Genomic DNA, 10,440 nt, shown 5'->3' with positions numbered 1-10,440 from the left:
TGGTCTCGACCCATAAGGCAATGACCATAGTTTTGCTCCTAAAACAACAGCAAAAGGACATGCCTTGCAGATAGCAGGTACTCAGATAGCTAATGGACTTTTTTTTTGTTCTATTCAAGGGTGTAGATGTGAAATTGCCTGGACGTTTACAAAGATTCATGGCTCGTTTCACAACTGAAGTTGTGGTCAACTTTATCAGTGCACATTATGAACATAACAAAAGACATCTGTTTCGAGGAATTGAAAATGAAGAAACATTTTTTCGCCCTGCCTTGAGATCTCTAATTGTAATGCAGAATTTTGTTATGATAAATTCTTGAATTGTGGGACTAAATTTCAGATTAATCATCTATTATATGTTGAATTTTATTTTTTTTTAAGTGCCAGTGATCAATGCATTATTGATCAAATCACAAATGTAGATGAACCTCGCACAAACCAGAATGCTTCCATTAATAGGTGAAGGCTATAACTTTAAACTCACCTGGAGGGTGCAAATGTTAACAGCTGAGCCTGCAGTTCTTACTGTACATAATACTAAATACTTTGAATGTAACGTTAGCATTTATATTTTGTGCTGATAAGTTAATACTAATCAGTTGTTTTTATGAAAACAAAAGATGAATCATAGCCCAACATGAAATACATTTGGGCAGTCTGACACTGCAGCTCAAATCTATCCAGGATTTAGATGATATGTTATGTGATGAGTGAACAGGGCTTTGTGCAGAATATGATGCTGAGTACAAAGACCTAAATGAGTTTAGGATTTGTGAAGTGTGGAACTCGAGAGGTTGGCAAAGATAGCAGTGGGGGAATTGAGCCTCAAGATGGCAAAAGGTGGAACTGAACATTCTGCTGTAATGGTACTGAGATTGGGGATAGATCCACTGGACAGGAATTTTGGGGCAGCGGGCTTAATTGCTACTTTAATGGCCTTAATAGGCCCCTCAGTTGTCAGCTGGCACGCTGCCAAATCTCGCGCGTGCCCGCCTACTGAAATATTGTGCGAGTGCGTAATATTGTCAGGACGCTCACCCAATGTCATCGTGTGCTATTTTACACCCAATCAGGTTGGGTGCCCACCCGCCCATAGGACATAAAGTTCTGCCCATTGTAAATGTTGTGGTAATGCCATTAGTCTTGTACGTAACTTGTACAAGAGATGTTTCTGTTTGTGCTTATGCATACAGCTGTATATGCCAGACATGAATGAATTATTAGCTGTTATTCATGGTCATTAGTTACAATATTCCCATATTAAATGGAATATATTCTATTGGTAAAATTAATCTGGTTGAGAACACATTAAAATAATCTTTTCTGTTTTGCTTTGTAGGTTCACTACATCCTCACAAACATATCCATAGAAATAAGAAATGATGATGCAGAAGGTAACTTTAGCACCTCCTTATTATCATCTATATACTTTATCACCAAATCTCCTTTGTTTACACCTGTGATCAATGCTGTTTCAATTTAAAATACTCTGTAGAGCCGTTGGATTTTGAACTATAATTACTGTAGAAAATTGAAAATATTTTTGAGATGGCTAACATAATTGAGGAAGAAATGGTCTTGAAACTCATTGAGTGTGTATGACAAGGACAGTCTAAGTACACTCTGTTCTCTCTGAACTAAAGCAGCTTGATTTCTTTTGCAGCAAGAGAATACACTGAGCAAGAGCTAGTGGGTCAGCCATGTAAATGGTGCCTTTATCTGCAAACCTAATTGGGAAAATCTACATTGTTGTCACTCTTGAATGGCCATGTTCCCTAGAAACATTTCATAGAGTAGTGCTGGCTCTTAAAAATACAATCTGGTTAGTTCTACTCCCCAGATCTTCCACATTCCTGCAGTTCCAGAGGAACTTGCAGGTGGTGGTGTTCTCATGCACCTTGCCCTTATCCTTCTAGATAGTAGAGGTTGCAAAAGGAGGCTTGGTGTGTTATTTCTGCTATTGTGTCAGTGGTAGAGGAAGTGAATGTTCTAAGGTGATGGATGGATTGCCAATCAAGCAGGTTTTGTCTTGGATGGTGTCAAGCTGCATTCATCCAGGAAAGTGAAGAGTATTCCATCACACTCCTGAATTGTGCTTTGTAGATGGTGGACAGGCTTTGGGGACTCATTGAGGTGAGTTGCACACTGCAGAATTCCCAGTCTCTGGCCTGCTCTTTTGGCCACAGTATTTATATGGCTGTTCCAGTTCAGTTTCTGGTCAGTGCTAACCCTAGGATGTTGATGGTTTGGAAAATTACTCTAACTGGGGCTGATCTAGTGTTTTTATATAGGTTTAGCAAAACTTCCTGGGCATTGTACTATTATGCTTCTATTTATAAAGCCCAGGATCCCATTTTCTTTAACTGTTTGTTAAGCTATCCTGACACCTTCGAAGATTGAAGAACAAACAGACTTAGATAAAAGCAAAAAACTGCGGATGCTGGAAATCCAAAACAAAAACAAAAATACCTGGAAAAACTCAGCAGGTCTGACAGCACCTGCGGAGAGGAACACCGTTAACATTTCGAGTCCATATGACTCTTCAACAGAACTAAGGAAAAATAGAAAAGAGGTGAAATATGACTTAGAAAACAGACTTATATGTCTTTTCTTGCATCCACTCTTAACAATTGTACAATTTTAGATTGTATTGTCTTCTGTTCTTCTACTAAATGTGTCACCTCACACTGCATTGAATTTTATCTGCCATGTATTCACACATTCCACCAGCCTGTCTCTGATGGCGTTCTTGAAATCTATTACTGTCTTCACTGTCTACTAACTACACATTCACATTTTCTTCTCATTTTCAAATCATGTTTTGTACCCAAAGCTCAAACTTCCTAGATCCTTCAATTCAGGAACTATTGTCTTCCCCAAAATAGTTTACTACCTTACTCTTTATCCATATTGTGCTCAATTGTTGAATCGGGTATTTATTCAGCTCTGTTTTAAAGCGCCTAATAGACACAATATGTGATACTTTTGCTCCTCATGTGCACTGTTTTGTAGGGAATTGGGTGAGGAAATTAATCACATGATTTCAGGTTAAGTTTGAACCATCATCCTATAGCCTGTTCTCACACTCTAAATCAAGTAACTTGTTGTAGACTTAGATGGAAGCATGTTAATCTTCAACATTTCAAGATCTGCATTCTGTTGCCTCGCATGGAAGAAACTTCAACTGATTCTTAAATTCAGTTATTTTTGAACACATCATCCTTTCAATATACAGAGTATTTCAAATGCATTTTGTGTTAAAATGATGACTAATGATCGGTAACCTCCACATGAATCTTGGCTTTTGATTTGGGTTTGTTAATAAGTACATTGAATAAATAATTACTAATCACACGTAAATCTTTTTCCTTTTTCCATCTTTGCTATTGTTCACAGTCCCAGAATTTACTAGCCTACTTAATGGGAATCAAAAATTTACTACTACATTTTTGTGAATAAATTTCCATTTGTATAAAGTTACATTTTATAATCCATGTTAAATTTCCCTTGGCTTGATAAGTATGTGTTTATACCTCATATTTAACACTTTTTTTTACAACCTTGAGTTTTTATTAGGACCAAGAGTGGGAAATATAAACATATTATTCAAAGTTGATGTACTACAGAGTAATACATTAGCAGCAATTTTTCAATTCTGTTCTCCTGGCGGGTAACCTTGCCTCCCAGGAATGTGTTGGTTTCTAGTAGCCAGTCACTCAGCAGCAACCACTGAATCTTGAATATATGTCACCAACCTTCTTAGCTGGGGAAAGCGCAATGATGATAATAAGAAAATCATGCTGTAAATATTTGAGTATTTAGCTCTTAACTGACCATAAGCATTTTATTAAAATAGTTTCCACACTCACAACAGGAACACGCAAGGTTACAAGAAAAGTTCCAGCTCTCCCATTCTTACTTATGAAGAAGGCATTTAAATCTGCTTTTATACTGCATGATTTAAAAGTTTGCCGATCTGAAGGGGATTCCAGTCAATCATCACCACAAGACAGTGGTAAGTAGAAGAAAATGCACTTGTCATGACTACAAGAAGTTTGGAGATTAATAATCTAATTTAATGGGTTTCAATTTTTTAAAAATAAGACCAGAAAATGCTAGAAATACTTTTGGTCATAATTGCCTTTTCTTTTAACCTACTATCCCATGATAGTGATTAGTGCAATGCAAAACTCCTATAATATTGCTATTGGACTGCAAATTTGATGTTGATGCTGAAGGTTGTATTGCAAACAAATCCATGCTGGATTACTGAAGCCACATAGAAAATATCCTGAGGGGTCTTGACAGGGTGGATGTGGAAAGGATGTTTCCTCTTGTGGGAGAATCTAGAACTAGGGGTCACTGTGTTTAAAAATAAGGGGTCACTCATTTAAGACAGATGAGAATTTTTTTCTGAGGGTAAAGAGTCTTTGGAGCACTCTTCCTCAAAAGGCAATGGAAACTGAGTCTTGGGGCAGAGATGGATTCTTAATGAGCAAAGGGGTGGAAGGTTATTTAGGGTAGGTGGGAATGTGGAGTTGAGGTTATAATCCAATCAGACATGATCTTATTGAATGGTGGAACAGGCTCGAGGGGCCGAGTGGCCTACACCTCCTAATTCCTACGTTCATAAAAGGTCACTTTGCCAAAAAACGTATTATAAACTTGAACAAGCTTCAATCATTGAAGAAAATAGAATCCACCTTATAGCTCCTTTCAATCATTAAAAGCTCTATTGGAAGCAAGAAACCAATGAAAAACAGTGTGCAAAATTTGATACATAAGTAAAGTTTTGACTTCTGCAACAATAATTGTATGGCCCTTGCTTCCACTGCTGTGAAAATCAGACCCATATGCAGTCTTTAGATACTTTGTGCATATAAATCTCAGTCTTCACTCCCCCTTTTTTATTTTGCTTTTCCCATCTAAGCTTTTTTTTTTCCTGCTTCTCTTCTATTTAAGAAGGAAATAGATTTCTGGACTGTAAAGGTGTCGGAGTGTGGGGTAGGCGCAGGAGTATGGCATTGAGATAGAGGATCAGCCATGATTATATTGAATGACGGAGCAGGCGTGAAGGGCCAAATGACCTACTCCTGCTCCTATTTTCTACGTCTCTGTTGAATGGTTGATATAAGGGGCATTGGGGGGAAACTTTGCTCCACATCTGGCCTCAAATAATCTGATACAATCAAACTGGACTTTAACCTGATAGATGTATCTGGTTAAAAATGGATTTCTTCTCTTATCTAAGATTATATGAGAGAAGCTGCAATCAGGTAGTACATGGTATTCATACATTAACTGGAAAATAACCTGTGCTCAGCTATCACTGTTCACCCACGTTCTGGTCTGTTTTAACTTTGTTTCCCTGTGGGGAGATTCCTCCTGTCTGCTGAGCACTTTAGTGAAGGGCCTTGCTGAGATGAGGAGCCCCATATGTGAAGAATCATTGAGCTTCAACTTGCCTTATCAACACAATGCATTACTGCAATTTTGGATTTAGAAACAGTATCAGGCTCATGATCTATTTACTTCATGAAAAGAATTAATATCAAATCTTTTTAGAAAACTGTATACATAATATTCCAAGTTAACCTGTGGGTTTAAAATGTTCATTAAAAATCTCATTGTTACTAATATAAACACGTTTTTCTGGATCTGACTTTCTGAAGATCATACCAAACCAACTGCTCCGGATGCACGGACAGAGCTTAATGACTTGTGGGCAAACACCTACCTAAAATTCCAGCCACTCTGGAAAATACGAAATTATTTTGGTGAAAAAATCGCACTTTATTTTGCTGTGATGGAAACGCTTTTAATTAGTCTCATTACTCCTGTGCTCCTTGGCGTGGGCATTTTCGTTTATGGCCTTTATTGCAGGTATTGTAACTTTCTCATTTACTTTTTAGCAGAATGTGATTTTTTTTTGTGAACTGCTGCTAATGCCCAGGTGGTATAATAGGGTGTTAAATTAGTTGTGTTTTCCAAGGATCACAATTGAGTCCTATTAAGAATAAATAGAATTTTCTAGCCCAGAAAATGTTGCTGTGAGGCAATTTGTTTGGTACCATAATGGACTATTCTATAAGGGGAATGACATGGAGAGCTTGATTATGCCCCCTGGTGGAGCTGAGCTGAGGCTAGGTGCTTACTTACTGGAACAGAACAACTACTATTGGAGACAAATGAGTCGGCCTAAGTGCTGATTAATTTGCAACAATAACAAAACTCTCTCAACTCTTTTAAAAACTCTAAACAGCAGTTCTTCCCTCCTCCTTTTGTCCCTATAATCTAGGCCCACCTGTGCAGGTAAGCATAGCTGCAGGAAGGTCCATTCTCCAATGTTGTGCACCCCCACACCTATAACCTCACGTGAATGAAATGACAATGGGGCAGCTATCAATTGGAGCAAATTATGTATGAGAGTCAATCTCGTGCCTCTGAGGAAGCTACACTAAATATCTCCCCCCCCCCCCACCACAAATTACCTGCAGGAAAAGAATATCAACCAATACAAAGAGAGCATACAAGTCCCATGGCTGACCTAAGGATTAAATTAAATTGGGTACAATCACTTCCAGACTTCATATTTATTAGACACACGAGCAACTATGTATCTGTACACAATTTAGAATTAGATATCTCGGCCTCAAAATAGGCGATCAACCACCTAGGACTGAGATGATGAGAAATTTCTTCACTCAGGGTTGAGATGTTCTACCTGGAGAGCTATGGATGTTCAGTTGCTGAATATATGTTTGAGACAGAGGTCTATAAGACTTTTGGATACTAAGGAAATTGAGCGATATGTGAATAGTGCAGGGGGAAGGGGTAGCTGAGGTATAAGGTCAGCCATGTTCTTATTGAGTGGTGGAGAAGGCTTGATAACCAAAATGGCTAAATTCTGCTGTTATTTTAATTGAGTGGCCATGCCTCTTTTCAATATCACTATTGTAAAAACTGTACGCAAGTTATTGTGCACAGAACTTCCTGAAATTATTTTTATATCCGTTCATTGGATGTTCGCTGGTTAGGCTAGCATTTATTATCCATCCCTAATTGCCATTGAGAAGGTGGTGGTGAGCCACTGCCTTGAACTGCTGCGGTCCATGTGGTGTAGGTACACCCACAGTGCTGTTAGGGTCAGGATTTTGATCCAGTGACATCGAAGGAACAGTGATATATTTCCAAGTCAGAATGGTGTGGGGCTTGGAGGGGAACTTCCAGGTGGTGGTGATCCCATGTGCTTGCTGCCTTTGCCCTTCTAGAATTTTTTTTGAAAAAATACTTTATTCATAAGATATCTGGAAGAACATTACAAAATATTTCTAAATCGCCATCACAAAAAGTACAATCAGATTCAACTTTTACATGTGGATCACGAGGTGCTTCTATACAATCAATGAATATTAGTCATTTCAATATGGTCATTACAGACAGTCAGACAGTGCAATGGTATTGGAGTTATCAACGTACATCATGTTGCACTCTGAGGTACTTCAATACAATTATAATACAATTAGTATTCAATGCATACATTCATTGTTAGCCGTACAGCCCGAGGGGTCTATACAATTCCCAGCCCCTCGGTGCACTATGGAAGAAAGGTCTTAGACAGTGACCTTTCCCCTTGCCCTTCTAGATGGTAGTGGTCATGGGTTTGGAAGGTATTGTCTAAGGAGGTTTGGTGGGTTCTGAACACCACAGGTTGAATTTTCCTGCTATATCTTTTGATATAAGATGGCTGCTGTATCATGTGATCTGGATAAAATGCCAAGTCATCTTCCAAGTAGTGGTAATCTCATTTAGCAATCTGAAGTGCCCTTATCAGCTGCAGTGTTCAAAAGGGTGCAATGTTCAAAAGGGGTCAAGGTTTTCACACATTGGGGAAAGCCATTGTCTGTTTGAGGACTCATTGAACTTCAAAGCCTTTTCAAGGATGTCTGCTTGTAACCCACTTGGAGCTTCCTGGAAGCTCAATCACATTGCAGGGGAAAAGGTCAGGGGACTTTCGGCAGCCGCCTTTAAGGCTCCTTAAGTCCATTTTAAAAAAAACATTTGTTCTTTTGCAAAATCTATTATATCACAACTACACATTTATTACAATGTCATAATCAGGAAACAAATTGAACCTCTTTCAGAATTCTTCCCAGTCTATTTTAGCCATAAAATAGACACCGCATACAGAAAATACAGGCTTCCCAAAGCATGTGGGTCATTACACCAAGCAGCATTAATTGGATTCTACCTGGCTGATGTTCCCAATTTGGCGTAGGGTCCACACTCGTGTTGCTATACATGCTTTCATTTTTCTTATAGTTAAATTGGATATTTGACTCGTGCATTCACACTACAACTCCATCCTCTATGTGAAGGCATGCTACTAAATGATAAACACTCTTCCTTGCCTGTTTTGATGCTAGTAATTTTTTCTCTATCAAAGAAATTTGAAGTGATAATTAATAACAAAGCCTAGCAATGGAAAGCCAACGGTCACAAAATTCTAGACTAACACTCCAGTCCATTCATGAAGTGCTATCTTTCAGATGAGGCATAAAACCGAAGTCCCAATTGCCCCCCTCAAGCGGGTGTAAAAGATAACATGACACGAATTCTCCGATGTCCTCGCCAGCATTTATCCCTCAACCAGCCTTGCTTAACCAGATAATTGGTTTGTTTGTGGGACGTTGTTGTGTGGCGATTTAAGTTCGAGGCTTGCAAAAGTGACTGCACGATTGGGATCTATGTACTGTTCCTTTTTTCTGTAATCTATAAATTTTAACGGATTTTTTTCTTTTTTTTTTAGTATATCTTGTAACACTGCCAGCAATGACTTAGATGATTTTTTGCGTGGGCATAATTACAATGAGCTCTGCTTATCTTCAAACAAGATCGCAGAAGTGGTAGACCAAGCTGTGAATAGAATTCGGTATATTTATTTTGAGCATGACTTTTAAATTTATTGTGTGTTTTTATCTTTGAAATGGATACTGTAGTGTTTAATGCTTACTATTTAATTAGCTTGAATAAATGTTGGCATATATTCCTTTAATTATAGTGCACTATATGAGTATTTACACAAGTTTGTTACAAGCTCATAGCTATGGCAGTCTTTTACAGCAATACTGCAATGTTTGCTTTATTAAATGGTTTTCCATGGAATGTGTTCTGTGCAATGCAGGAAATTATAATCCTGTTTTTGTCCCTAACAACTATTCAGAATAATCAGTACAAATGTTCAATTCAATGTGTGACGTGATCTCAAAAGGTAAGTACAATTGAAGGAAGCTTTTGGTTGATTTCAATTCATCCTTCTGCATAAATTTCCTGCCACCACAATATCAAATTGCTTCTTGCGTGAGGAGAACTTTTGTTTCCTTTAGAAAACCATTTTAGATGTTAATCATACTCTGTGAAGCTGCTTCCCAGCATTGATCCTAAATCATGAACTATTCTTACCAGATTATATATCTCTCCTAATCTTGTTTTAATTTGAAATAGTAATCAGGATCCATTTTTCTCTAGTTCACTTAATATAGGAACTGGCAGCTCTGCCACTCAAATGAGATCATAACTGACCTGGTGACCCAACTCCATAATCCCCATGTCCCTTAAATCTTTGGTTAACTGAAGATTGATCAAGCTCTGGGCAATTGTTAACTTTAAATCTAACATGAACTGAATGCTATACACCTATATACAAACCCTTCTCATCACCCCTTTCAAATCTGAATTATTATTATTAATATTAATCATTATTAATCATTATTTGATTACCACTCTTGAGCAAGTCTGCATTCTGATTGCAGTCCTTTCTGACCATGTTTGTGATCCGATTTTGTCTGATGAGCTTAGTCCAAACAGCATAAGATTTAAATGCCAACAAAAAGCTAACCAGTTTCTTCAGATTTCAATGTCTTGAAAATTAAGTTGAAAAATTGTTCATGATTTAGCAAGTTGTTTGATTTCAGCTTGGGTGACATCTAATGAAAGTTTAACTGTGATAGTGTTTTGATTCTTTTTATTCCACCATTTAGTTTCTGTGGGGTGGGGCAGATGCATAATGGTGCTAATAACTAGGACAGAGATGAATTGTAGGAGAAATTTGTCGTCATTATTTGCATTATGACTGAGGAATTGCAGGAATTTCTATCTACATACTACCTCCTTCCATACTGGATAAGCCAAATTTAATGGGATTGAACGAAGCTAATGGGAAAATGATGCAAAACCCCAGCAGTTTTCAGGCCAGTTACACACTTGCTAACAGACTGCTGAGAAATACTTCCCATTACACTGGGTTGCAGGTACAGGATGTGATCAGCTTGATATACTTTGACAATAGAGGACAAGCAATCCAGTCAAAGATTCACTGCCAAAGAAACGATTTCCCAGGAAGACTTCAATGCCACTAACTCTAGTCCAACATCGATATTA

At 38.0% G+C, this 10,440-nt stretch overlaps 1 long non-coding RNA gene across 1 annotated transcript; it reads left to right on the top strand.

The window, feature by feature from the left end:
• Positions 1–251: 251 nt before the first annotated feature.
• On the top strand, positions 252–5,733 carry LOC144682458 (uncharacterized). Its single transcript, XR_013577038.1, has 4 exons — positions 252–287; positions 1,340–1,394; positions 3,875–4,015; positions 5,673–5,733. It is a non-coding gene; the product is annotated as an uncharacterized LOC144682458 (long non-coding RNA).
• The last annotated feature ends 4,707 nt before the right edge of the window (positions 5,734–10,440 follow it).

This window comes from Cetorhinus maximus, chromosome 7, assembly GCF_964194155.1.
Source record: "Cetorhinus maximus chromosome 7, sCetMax3.hap1.1, whole genome shotgun sequence".
Taxonomy (NCBI): domain Eukaryota; kingdom Metazoa; phylum Chordata; class Chondrichthyes; order Lamniformes; family Cetorhinidae; genus Cetorhinus; species Cetorhinus maximus.
This window is presented reverse-complemented; position numbering and strand designations above follow the sequence as displayed.